The sequence below is a fragment of the Rattus norvegicus genome, chromosome 12 (genome assembly GCF_021556685.1).
Source record: "Rattus norvegicus strain SHRSP/BbbUtx chromosome 12, alternate assembly SHRSP_T2T, whole genome shotgun sequence".
NCBI classification, from domain to species: Eukaryota; Metazoa; Chordata; class Mammalia; order Rodentia; family Muridae; genus Rattus; species Rattus norvegicus.
Genome location: NC_141545.1, coordinates 41,511,184 through 41,524,245, shown reverse-complemented (window position 1 = coordinate 41,524,245; position 13,062 = coordinate 41,511,184). Strand labels below are relative to the sequence as shown.

The 13,062-nt window shown below is 49.4% G+C and overlaps 1 long non-coding RNA gene across 2 annotated transcripts; it reads right to left on the bottom strand.

The window, feature by feature from the left end:
- Positions 1-1,136: 1,136 nt before the first annotated feature.
- Positions 1,137-8,585, bottom strand: LOC148002334 (uncharacterized). 2 transcript variants are annotated; one of them, XR_015634841.1, is made up of 4 exons: positions 8,523-8,585; positions 4,755-5,099; positions 2,526-2,675; positions 1,137-1,731 (listed from the first exon to the last, which is right to left on the bottom strand). It is a non-coding gene; the product is annotated as an uncharacterized LOC148002334 (long non-coding RNA). The 2 variants fall into 2 exon arrangements; XR_015634840.1 differs by lacking the exon at positions 8,523-8,585 and having other exon boundaries at positions 1,139-1,731; positions 4,755-5,494.
- Between the last annotated feature and the right edge of the window lie 4,477 nt (positions 8,586-13,062).

Sequence of the window (13,062 nt, the reverse complement as noted above, 5' to 3'; positions counted from 1 at the left end):
AGGTCCTGGAGATGCTAGGTTCCGTATAATCAAAGCATCAGGGGTGTAGATCTGAGGAACCAAGCAGCTAACTTTGGTAGACACACTGTGTGTGTGTATGTTTGTGTGTGTGTGTGTGTGTGTGTGTGTGTGTGTGTGTTTCTGAGGAACAGGACTGCTGAGGTGGACCATGCTCAAACCCCTCAAATCTCAGGTTTGAGAGGGCAGAGGTAGACCTAACCCCCCCTCCTCCCACACACACCCTGTCTCCATGCCTGCTTTGGGGCACAACCCCAACCAGGAGGTCACAGATAATCAATCATGTATCACACAGCACCTGGAAGCCTTCCCTATGCAAATAGAGCATCACCAGCGTCTTAGCCTCAGCCAATAGAATGCATTTACCCACCCCCCAAATCCTACCCCACCCCCCCAGGGTTCATATAGTCCCTGTCCACATGAGCACACAAGTTATTTCACCAAGGATCGTCTGAGAGTGGCTAATTTGACTGAGCTGTAACACTTGGGGAGCCCCCACCCCCACTCTAAAGCACTCACTGTTGGACCTCCGGACCCTCCTGCTTGGCTGGGCTCCTGTTACTCTCAGAGGCTCACATTAGAGCAGCACTGGCTTCCGACATCTCTACCACAGCCCCAGCCAAGGGAGCCAGGACCCAGGCCACCTGTCCCACGCTGGCTGCCCAAACCTCTTTATTCCTTTTTTAAGAGCTGTAACACTTCTGGCATTTCTAGAATAGACATTGGGTCCCTGCGGGCCCTCTGCTTCACCCTTCTCAGTCTGGTATACAGCAGTGTCTGATGTCCCAGAGGCAAGAGGTGGACCTCAGACGCCACCCATTCTGGACTTTTGCCCTGCCTGTCCTCTCTGAGCCTGTGTCCCAGCAGTCCAGCCACCCCACCAGGAGAGGTGGAACCAGTTTCTCAGACAGAGTTTCTTTGTGTAGCCCTGGGTGTCCTGGAACTCACAGAGGTCCATCCACCAGACTCTGCCTCCCAAGTGCTGGGATTAGAGGCACACCAGCTGACCTGTGACACTTAAATCTCAGAACTAGGGAGGCAGAGGAAGGCAGATCTCTGTGAGCTCCAGGCCAGCCAGAGCTACACAATAAGATACCGTCTGATAAAACAAAAACAAAGAACCCAGAAACCATTTTATTCTTAATTCCTCCCCAATGGCAAATAGGTGCTGTGAGCTCTTCTCTTCTCTTCTGACATTTTTTTTTTCTTTTCTTTTTTTAGGATCTGGGGACCGAACCCAGGGCCTTGCGCTTGCTAGGCAAGCTCTCTACCACTGAGCTAAATCCCCAACCCTGTGAGCTCTTTAAAAAGAAACAGCTCTGGAGCAGAGCTTTCTGGAAGAACAGAAACCCACCTCCCCACCCCCTCCGCCACAGCCCTGCTACTGAAGGTAATGAATGTGGCTAACGATACAGAAAATTTCACTACATTCATTTAAATTTAAGTAACCACACCCTGTTGGAGAGGCGACTTAGCAGACAGGAATACTTGCTTTGCCTGTGTGAAGACCAGAGTTGAAATGACAGACCCAAGGCAGAGATGCCTGTCACCCCACTGCTGGGTAACACCCAGGAAGATGGCATCCTAGCTCTGGGTTCAAGGACAGACCCTGCCTCAGGGGAATAAAGTGAAGCATGACAGAGCAGGACAGCTCCATCCTCTGCTGGACTTCTCCGGGGGACACACACAGTCCGCTCGATGGTTTCCTGTCAACTTGACAGACACAAGGTAGAGTCATCAGGGAGGAAGAAGTTCAGTTGAGAAAATGTCTTTGTAAGGTAGGGCTGTGGGCAAGCCCACAGGGCATTTTTCTTTATTAGTGATTGATGTGGGAAGGGCCCAGCCCACTGTGGGTGGAGCCATCCCTGGGCTGCTAGTCTTAGGTTCTATAAGAAAGCAGGCTGAGCAAGCCATGGGGAGCAAGCCAGTAAGCAGTACCCCTCCATGGCCTCTGCACCAGCTCCTGCCTCCAGGTTCCTGCCCTGCTTGAGCTCCTGTCCTGATTTTCTTCAGTGATGGAGGATAGTGTGGAAGCAGGAGCCGAATGAACCCTTTCCTCCCCAATTTCTTTTTCGGTCGTGGTGTTTCGTCACAGCAGTAGAAGACACTATTTTATAGGAGTTGATGGGTCGGCTCAGCAAATAAGAGCACTTGTTGCTCTCCTATGATACTTAAGTTTGATACCCAGAACCCACATGCTGGCTCACGATCATCAGCAACTCCAGCTTCCGAAGACCTGAGGCCCTCTCCTGCCCCACCCCCACCCTACCTGGCACTGCGCACATCAGGAGCACAGTCATACAGGCAAGCATGACACCCTCTTCTTCCCCCCTCTTCAAGCACTGTACACATCGGGTGCACAGTCATACTGGCGGGCAAAACATTCATGCATACAAAAAACCCCACAAAATAGACTTTGCAAAAATAAAATCCAGCCATCGTGACTGGGTAGGGCGTCTCAGGATGAAAGCTTGCTCTGTGGTTGTCAGTATCATTCAGACACTTACTCTTATAGGCTCCTGGAGAAGGCACTTTCCGGTCCTTGTCAGGCAACAGAGATGTTTCCCAAGAGCACGGGGAGTCTGGGAGTGTGTACTGCCTGGAACATCACTGGGAACTCCGGAGTCTAGGGTCTTCCCTCCTTATCTCTGAAGTGCCTGTGTTTAACACGAAAAGGCGTTTCTAATTAGCAGGTCGGCCCCTCTTGACTTTGATAAAAGCAGAGGAGAAAAGGATTTGATTAACCCAAGATCTTTTCAATTTGGCAGGTTCCACATGACCGAGCGTGTCACAGTCACCTAGCCCAGCTGCTGCATCTCGGAACGTCCGTTCCTTTGTGCCCCAAGGGGTGCTGCTAAGGATGGAGGGGTGGGAGGGGCAGGGCTCAGAGCCACCAGAGTCATCTGGATGCTTGACACAGCTGGCCCTCCCAGGAAGGGGAAATGACAAAGCTTCCCACTATCAAATAAAATCATGTCTTCAGACTGAGATGGGGCAGAAGGTTCTGGTTGAGCAGGAATAGAACTATCTAGAAGGTCAGAGACAGAGAGGAGGTGGTCTGTCACAGTCATTGATCAAAATGTGATGGCCTGGTGTCTGCCTGCTGTCTTGGCTCTGTGTGAGTGTGTGTGTGTGTGTGTGTGTGTGTGTATGTGTATGTGCCCGTATGTGTGTGTGTGAGTGTGAGTATATGTGTGAGTATGTGTGAGTGTGTGTATGTGAGTGTGTGTGAGTGTGTGTATGTGAATGTGTGTGAGTGTGTGTATGTGAGTGTGTGTGAGTGTGTGAAAGCATGTGTGTGTGAGTGTGAGTGTGTGCATATATGTGTGAGTGTGTATGTGTGAGTGTGTGTATGTGAGCGTGTGAGTGTGTGTGTGAGAGCATGTGTGTGGGTGTGTATATGTGTGTGAGTGTATGTGTGTGTGAGTGTGAGTGTGTAAGTGTATGTGTGAGTGTGTGTGTGAATGTGTGAGAGTGTGTGACAGTGTGTGTGTGTGTGTGTGTGTGTGTGTGTATCTTTACACCATCATGCAGTGCCCACAGTGGCCAGAAGAGGGCATTGGATGCCCAGGAACCAGAATTAGAGATAAATGATTGTGAACTGCCATATGGGTGCCCAGAAACCCTATCCAGGTCCTCTGGAAAAGCACCGAGCACCGTTGCTGTCATAGACTCAGCCATCTCTCCAGTGCCCGATGACTGTCTTTTCACATTACTGAGACCAGAACTCCTGTCCTTCCTGCACGCTGGGCAAGTGCTCTACCCCTGAGCCCAGTGGTCACTGCTTTGCTTTGAAATAGGAGCTAAGTTGCTGAGGCTGATCAGTCCCTGTGCCTGGGCCTTGCTTACACCTGGGCCACCGCATCACACACCAGGCTATGCCATCCACACACAGGTCCCCAGCTTGGGAGGAAACGCAGCATCCCAGCAGTGGCCAACCAAGCCATTAATCCCTCACCTGGTACACAGGCGGAAAACTCCAGAAGGGAGGGCTGAAAAGTCTCACCGCATTTTTTGTGCATGTAGGGCAGGGATCAACTTCAGGGGTGTGTGTGTGTGTGTGTGTGTGTGTGTGTGTGTGTGTGTGTGTCTATGTATCTGTGTGTATATGTCTGTGATGTCTGTGTGTGTGTCTGTGTATCTGTATGTGTCTCTGTGTATCTGTGTGTGTGTATCTCTGTTTGTGTGTGTGTCTCTGTGTCTCTGTGTGTGTGTGTCTATATGTAGGTGTGTATGTGTGGGGTCTGTGTGTGTGTGTGTGTCTGTCTCTGTGTCTCTGTGTGTCTGTGTATCTGTGTGTGTGTCTTTGTGTCTCTGTGTGTCTGTGTGTCTGTGTATCTGTGTGTGTGTCTCTGTGTATCTGTATTGTGTGTGTGGGGGGTGGGTGTGTATGTGTGGGGGTCTCTGTGTGTCTGTGTGTCTGTGTGTTTGTGTATGTGTCTGTGTGTATGTGTCTGTGTGTATGTTGGGGGTGTGTGCAGGTGAGTACAAGGCCTGTGGAAGCCAGAAGTGTGCATTTAGACCTCCTAGACCTGGAGTCACAGGTGGTTGTGAACGGTCTGAAGTGGAAATCAAACTCAGGTCCTCTGTAAGAGCAGCAGGCCCCCCTCACCGCTGAGACTTCGTCTCAGGCTGTGCCTGTATCTTTTGTGTAGGTGTTGTGGGCGGGCTCAGGTCTCTGCGTCTATGTGGCAAACACTTTGCCAGCTAAGACATTCCCCAGCCCAAAGTCTTACCTCTTTCACTACAGCACGATGGCTCCTCCTGGTGTAAATGACAGTGACCTGCGGGCTCATCACAAGGCTCATCAGGGTACCACCAGATGCCCAAGATAAAAGCTCAGAGTGTCGATCCAAACACAGACCTTCCCGAAGCTTCCTAAGGAGCAGATTGGGCCTGTGTCCTATAGTGGGATCCCTGGTTCTCCAGGATCCTCTGTGGCCTCCCAGGCAGGACGATGAGCTCAGAGGCCGGGACTGTCAGTCTGTGAGCCGAAGGCTGAGCAGCGAGGCAGACATGGTATCACAGATGCGTGAATTATACATAACCATCTGGGGAGGGTGGCCCAGAGCCAGCCCAGCCTGTGGACATATGGAGTCATATGTTCTTCCTAGCAGAGCCCAACGCTGGCACCTGGCCACCTCTCCACCACCGAGCCAGGCAACTCCCGTTCCTGAGATGGTGTCCGGAGCTTAGCGCCGGGACACCTGGCTCTGTGGGCTGAGACTTTTGGGGATCAGGGACCGGGTTGTTTTCCAATTTTTCCTGTCCGTCAACGAGCCCTTTCCAAACCTGGGTGTGGTGACTCGACACCTGTAATCTCGGCACTCGGGAGGCTGAGGCAGGAGGATTGCCCTGAGTTCTAGGTCAGCCTAGGTTACACAAGGAGTTCTTGGCTACCCTGGACTTCCTAGCAAGACTGCCTTTAAAACAAAAATTCCGAGAGAGCCTCTTTTCTACCCTTCAGTGGGCTTCCTTTGCACCCAGCAGAATTTAGATAGAAAATGATTAAAATGTTAGGGCTAGATAGGGGCAGACTTAACAAACTCTCTCAGGGCTGGCTACAGACTTGCTCAAGTCCCTTTTCCTGTGTCAGCCTATGTGTGTGTGTGTGCGTGTGTGCATGTGTACAAGTGCATTTCCCCACAGGCAGGATGTGAAGATCCGAGGGGCAGAGGGCAGCATGGGTCCAACCACCTGTAGCTGGACTGGGGATCTTTCCAGGCAGGCAAAGACCCACGTCTCTTCTTTTAATTCCTACACTTTTACCTGCTCTTGGCTAACTTCCTATCAACAGCAGTGATCTCAAACTCAGCATGTGGAAATGAAGAAGAGAAGTAAAGAGGTGAGTATGAATGAAGCCTGGTGACACATATGGGTGCAGTACGAATGTGAGGGCCAGTGAGAGGGCTCAGCGGGTGAAGGAGCTTGCCACCAAGCCTGATGACCTGAGTTTGATTCCCGAGGATCCACATGGTAGAATAAGAGAGTTGATTCCAGAAAGTTTCAGTCTTCTGACTTCCACACATGCTCACACATACACAGGCTGCACACACGAAGTAAGTTCAGAGTCTTTTTTTTTTTTTTTTTTTTACCACATAGCAAGTTACAGCCTGTTTTGGGAAACATGAGGCCACGTCTCAATAAGTAAGAAATGTGCATAAGAAAATGTTTTTAACAAAAGAAGATCTGTTCACGAAGCCCGTGCCTTTGTATATCAGCTTAAAGAGTTAAGACAATAGATTCAAAGTTGTCCAGAGGAAGGGCCCAGCTTGACACCCACCTGTGTGTGGGCCAAACTCTGGGGAGGCTGAGTCAGGAGGATCAGGAGTTAAAGGACATCCTGGGCTACATAGTGTGTGTGTGTGTGTCGGGGGGTGGGGGGGAGACAGACACAGAGAGAGAGAGTATGTGTATGTGAGTGTGTGCATGTATGTGTGTGTGTGAGAGAGAGAATAAGAGAGATTGTGTGAGTGTGTGTGCATGCATGTGTGTGTGAGAGAGAGAATGAGGAGATTGTGAGTGTGTGTGTATGTGTGTGTGCATGTGTGTGTGAGAGAGAGATAGAGAATGAGAGAGAGAGATTGTGTGAGTGTGTGTGCATGTATGTGTGTGTGTGAGAGAGAGAGAATGAGAGAGAGATTGTGTGTGTGTGTGTGTGTGTGTGTGTGTGTGTGTGTGTGTGTGTGTGTGCACAGATTGGAGCAGTGGCTTGTCACAGCACACAAGCAAAGGTCAGATGACAGTTTGCAGGAGACAGCTCTCTCCTTCTACCATGGGTCCTGGGGATTGAAATCGGGTCTCAGACTCCGGAGCAACCCCCTTTGCCAACTGAACCATGTGGCCGACCCCAATTGTTACTTTCCCCCTTTTAAAGATAAACTTGGGATTTAGCTCAGTGGTAGAGTGCTTGCCTAGCAAGCTCAAGGCCCTGGGTTCGGTCCTCAGCTCAAAAAAAAAAAGATAAACTCACATCATACAGTTTAGGTGGACCCTGAACTCGTAATCCTCCTGCCTCAACCTCCCAGATACCATCACACTCGGCAAGATTTTGGAAAAGAGATTCAAATGGCTTTTTTTGAATGTCACAAAAATCCCTGCCACCTTTGAATGAGAGAGCATCGGGAAGGCAAAGAACTGGTGGACACCCAATAGAAGGACTAATATGCATGGCTATATTAAAACACTGTATTTTTTTTAAAAACGTGATTACTTACTTTAGGAAAAAAACAAAATGTAGTAGTCATAGTACCAGAGACCAGCTCCATCTGCAAGGTTCAGGCCCCAAGACAGGGAAGGGGCATCGGGCACAAATGAAGTCATTGGCCACCTGTTGACTTTCAAGCCAGTGGCCCCGAATAGCTCCAGCTGTCATTGTCATTACATGTGTCATACAGTCACAACTTTGCTCGCCTGAGCAATGACATCACCGGTTATTTTATTAAAGGAAATCATAACGTCAGCATTATGTAAGCTCTATCATCACAAAAGGCCCCCAATAGTTTCCCTTCCTCTTTCCCCACTCCCGCTGAGTCAGTGACCCCCTAACCTTATTTTGTACTCCAAAGCAGTTTCAGCGAGCCCAAAATAAATGTCTAGCCAGGCGTGTTCTGTGGACATGAGCACATGGACCCAGCTGGTTGCAAATGCGGTTACCCAACTACACAAGGCGGGAGACAGCTTAAACATGGGTGGGTATAAGTCCAGTCATCAAATCATCAAATGGCATCCCTCCGTAAGATACTTTTTTTAAATCGAAGACAGAGGCACCCTTGTTATACTAAGCAACCTTTCCTGACACACACCCATCAGTCCCTGGTATCATCGTCCTAAGAACCATTTTTAAGTTTCTACTGATCAGACATAGCTTCGCTATTCTCTAAATCTCTGCTGACCAGACATGGCTTCTTCAGAACAGTTACGCAAGCAGGACCCGCTGCCTTCCGCAGCTGCCCCAGGCTCACTCGGTGTGATGGCGCGGCTGCTTCTCAAGGGACGTGATTACATGCAACAAAATAGCCAGGATTGAGGGTCACATCGGAAGCATCTGATACAGGCCTAAAGAAGAGAAGAGGGTTTTACCCCTCAAAAGAGTAGTGAGAAAAACAGAGAACCATTCACAGGGCTTTCAGCCTGCGTGATCCCGGCCTTGCCCGGGTCGGACAAACTGAAACTAAATTTTGCTTTGAGTGCAGGCAGCAGAGCAGAAAGCTAGGAGAGCTGGCAGCACACAAGACCTACGGGGAAGTCCTTCCCCAGTGCGAAGGGGTTTCCAGGGGCCTCAATTGTTTCCTGAGGATGCCGCATGGCCACCCGTTTTAGGGAGCTCCCACCAGCTGCGTCACCCTCCGCTATTTCTGACATCTATCGCCAAAGAAGCAAGTGTATTGTATTTAACGGATGGATATTGGTTCTTCGTTACCAACTGCAGCTCATAACTGATCAGATTTCCAATTCCCCCAAGGTTTCCTTTTCTGTTCCGGGATCAAATCCCAGAAACATACCTGACAGTTCACGGTCCCCTCAGCCTCCTCCTGGCTGTGGGTTTCTTCAACTTTGTTTTGGGCGACCTTGAGAGTTTCCGGTGGTTTTGTGTTTTGAGACCCAGTCTCCGTCTGCAGCCCAGCCTGGCCTCAAACTTGCACACCTCCTGCCTCCACCTCCTGGGTGCTGGGATGACAGGCACGAGCCACCATGCCCAGCCTAAATTAAAACTTTAAACAGGCTAGTGTTTGGCAGTGACCCAGGTGCTGTCTGGCTTGTATAGGGCTCCCTTCAAATGCTGCCTATGGTTGGGTTTTTCCACACAGGCCTCCTGGCGTTCCAACACGTAGTGTTTTGACATCTGTAAGTTAAGATACTGGTGCAGTTGCCCCGAAGCGACTTACTGGGGGCAGACACAGCCATGGTGACACGGGATGAAGTGGGAATCTCTGGTTTCTCTTGGAGACTCAACTAGTTGTGTCGTGTGACGTTTTTTTCTCTGGAAGCTGTCCTATGAGAGGATGTTTTGCCGAAGCAGACACGTGAGAGGGCACGCGATGTTTGACACATGATCTTTGGAAAGAGTTTAAGCCAAGCCCCATAGATGAACAATGCTCTCCTATTGGTTCACCTTGCAACGCTTTGCTGGTCTTCTCTGATCTTCGCTTGTTGTGGCTTCATAGAGAGAAGCTCGCCAAAGAATTTCTTGTGGTTGTTCTGGCTGCTTCTGGCTGCTTCCACAGACTCGTGCAGATTCAGCAGAGCCTCACAGTTTCTTCTGGATCGAGCTCCTCCTACAGATTCATGTTTGTTGTCTGAACACCGAACTAGACTGTTTCTACTGATTCACGATTGATGTTTTGAATTAGACTGCTGATAAACTGACAACACAGATTGGACTCTCCGCAAAGAACCTCTTCTCCGGAGCTGGGGACCGAACCCAGGGCCTTGCGCTTCCTAGGTAAGGGCTCTACCACTGAGCTAAATCCCCAGCCCCAAAGAACCTCTTCTAAACAGGTCCATAACCCCCATTTCCTATTAACCTTTCTTTTCCCCTACTTCTGAGAGGTTGGCTAGAAGGGAAGTTAAAGCATTTAAGAACCCTAAATAAAATAGGTTTGAAAAAAGCCTAAGCCTACAGGTGGTGCCCAGCGTGGCTTAGGCATAGTGGGTAACTCTGCGTCTAAGGTAGCAGAGGAAAAGGGAGCTGAGAACCGGTCACTGCTGGGACCCTTCACCCAATGTAATGAGGGTCACAGAAGCCTCAGAAAGCCTTGCTGGCACTTCCCCTGTGCCCAGCAAAGACGTGGCTGCTAAGACATGAACATATTCAGGAACATGTGTCCATGCGCGCGCGCATGCGCGCGCGCGCACACACACACACACACACACACACACACACACACACACACACGTGCACACTAAGCTTTGGTGGGATATGGTCCTGCATTTCTCCTGCCCTATTACTCAGGAGGCCAAGGTTGGAGAGTCCTGAGTAAAAAGGAAAAAAAAAAGGGACTGGTGAGATGGCTCAGTGGTTAAGAACACCGGCTGCTCTTCCATGGGTCCTGAGTTCAATTCCCAGCACCCCCATGGCAGCTCACAGCTTACACTAACTGTAGTCCCAAGGGATCCAACACGCTCCTCTGGTGTACATACCAACAGAACACCATATACATTAAATGCATAAATATATCTTTTTTTTTTTAAGAGAGAGAGAGAGATTATATGACTTACAGTAATTGCCCTGTGTGGTGGCTTGAATGAGAGTGGTCCCATAGGCTCATATATCTGAATGATTGGTCTCCAAATTGATGGACAGTTTTAGGAAGGATTAGGAGGTATGGACTTGTTGGAGGGGGTGTCACTGGAGATGTGGGTGAGCTTTGAGGTTTCAAAAGAACATGCTCTGTCTCTCTCTCTGTCTCTCTCTCTGTCTCTATGTGTGTGTGTTTCTGTGTGTGTCTCTGTCTCTATGTGTGTCTCTGTCTCTGTGTGTCTCTCTGTCTCTGTGTGTGTCTCTGTCTCTGTCTCTGTGTGTGTGTGTCTCTGTCTCTGTCTCTGTGTGTGTGTCTCTGCCTCTCTCTGTGTCTCTCTCTCCGTGTCTCTCTCTGTGTCTCTCTCTCTTTGTTTCTCTCTCCGTCTCTCTCTCTCTCCCCGTCTCTCTGTCTCCGTCTCTGTGTGTTCTCTCTCTCTCTCTCTCTCTCTCTCTCTCTCTCTCTCTGTCTATGTATGACAGAGAGAGATCTGGTGTGAGCTTTTAGCTACCTCTCCAGCACCATGCCTATCTGCCTACCACTGTGCCCCGCTCCCCACCGCCAAGATGTCTATGGAATCACCCTCTGAAACAGCAAGGGTGCCCCCAATTAAATGCTTTCTTTCATAAATTGCTTTGGTCATGAGTGTGTCTTCACAGGAAGAGAACAATAACTAAGACACTTCCTTAGCCACCAGCCTGCAAACCCTCCCCACCCCCCAGAATCTAAGAACCAGCTTTCATAGCCTAAGTGAACCACCTTCCACGAATACCAGAGAAAGTTCTAGAAAGACGAAAGAAGGAAACGCATTTCGTAATGGTGGGACACGAGGGGCTTTCTGATTCAAACTATGAAGAACGTTTTTATACAGGGGCACATCCTCATCCTGTGACGCCGAAGTTTCTGAGGTGGTCTTCAGAGCTCTACCATGCTCTCATACAGAGGCGACGTCCATGTCTCAGTCCCTGGTCCCAGGGTTGTCTGGGACACATAAGAGGACAGAGCAGGGCTCATCCAAGTGTGGTTTAAAAGATGGCTCATGGAGAACAGTGGGCTATGTGATACCGCCACCTTGTGGGGAAATTCTGACTAGCTATACGGAGGAGCCCTCGGGCTCCAGGAAAGACTCCTGCAGCCTGAATTGCCCCCTGCTGGTCAGACCTGAGAACAGCAGCCATGGCACCCCCTGTTAATCCAGCAGACAGGGTGTAGTGGCCAACCCTTGCCTCCTGAGACCTCACCAGGCTCTGAAGACCTTGAGGGGGACATGGGTCACCCGCAGTAACATCGGAGGGACTCGGTGTCTCCATGAGCTCAACGACAAGGATGTTGGAAAGCGCCAAGTGCCTTTCCTTCACAAAATGCAAAAGGAAAGAGGTACTCAAAAACAAACTTACCGCCTGGTGAAGTGACTCACACCTGTAATAGCACTCAAGAGCCTGAGGCAGGAGAGTTGCTAGAAGTTCAAGAGCCGTCTGAGCTGCATAGAAAAACTCTGTCTCAAAAAAAAAAAATAGGGGTTGGGGATTTAGCTCAGCGGTAGAGCACTTGCCTAGCAAGCGCAAGGCCCTGGGTTCGGTCCCCAGCTCTGAAAAAAAGAAAAAAGAAGAAAAAAATAAAATAAAATAAAATAAAGCCAGGCATGGTGGTTCACACCTTTACTAGATCCCAGCAGAAACGGGTGAATTTCTGTGCATTTGACACTGGCCTGGTCTACATCAGTGGTTCTCAGCCTTCCTAACACTACAGCCCCGTAATACAGTTCCTCATGTTGTGGTGACCCCAACCACAAAAATTAGTTTCCTTACTATTTCATAACTTTAATTTCACTACTGTCGTAAATCATAATGTAAGTGTCTGATATGCCCAATATTTGGTATTTGACCTGTGTGAGAAGTTCAGTTGACCCCGAGGGGGTCGCGACCCACAGGTTGAGAATTCCTCGTCTCCAAAGCACGTTCCAGGACAGCCAAAGCCACGTGATATTGAGAACCTGTCTCAACAGAACAGAACATAAGTTTAAAAATAAACAAGATATAGGGGCTGGGGAGGTGGCTCCGTAATCAAGAGCACTGGCCGCTCTTACAGAGAACCTGGGTTCCGTTCCCAGCACCACATGGCAACTGACAACCGTCTATAACTCCAGTTCCAGGGGATCTAGTTCCCACTTATAGCCTCCATGGGCACAGGCATACATGTAGATAAAACACTCATACACACAAAAGTTAAAGTCTAAATAGATAACACCTTTAAAATAAATTAATAAAATCGGGTTGGAGAGATGGCTCGGTGGGTACTTCCCACCAAGCCTGGTGACCCTATTTTCAGTCCCTGGGACTCCCAGGGATGAGGAACACGTGTGTGTGCACACACGTACACACAAAAGTAAATGTAATTTTTATTCTTTTTGTTGAGTTTTGTTTTGATTTTCCAGACAAGATTTCTCTATGTAGCCCTGGCTGTCCTGGAATTCACTCAGTAGACCAGGCTGGCCTTGAACCCAGAGATCCACCTGCCTCTGCCTCCTGAGTGCTGGGATTAAAGACGTGCACCACCACAGTCTGATACAAGTGTTCTTTTTTTTTTTTAATATTATCTTTTTATATGAGTACACTGTAGCTGTCTCAGACACACCAGAAGAGGGCATCGGATCCCATTACAGATGGTTGTGAGCCACCCTGTGGTTGCTGGGAATTGAACTCAGGACCTCTGGAAGAGCAGTCAGAGCTCTTAACCGCTGAACCATCGCTCCAGTCCCTATTACTTGATTGGAGGCTCACCATACACCTTTATGTGCAGGCAG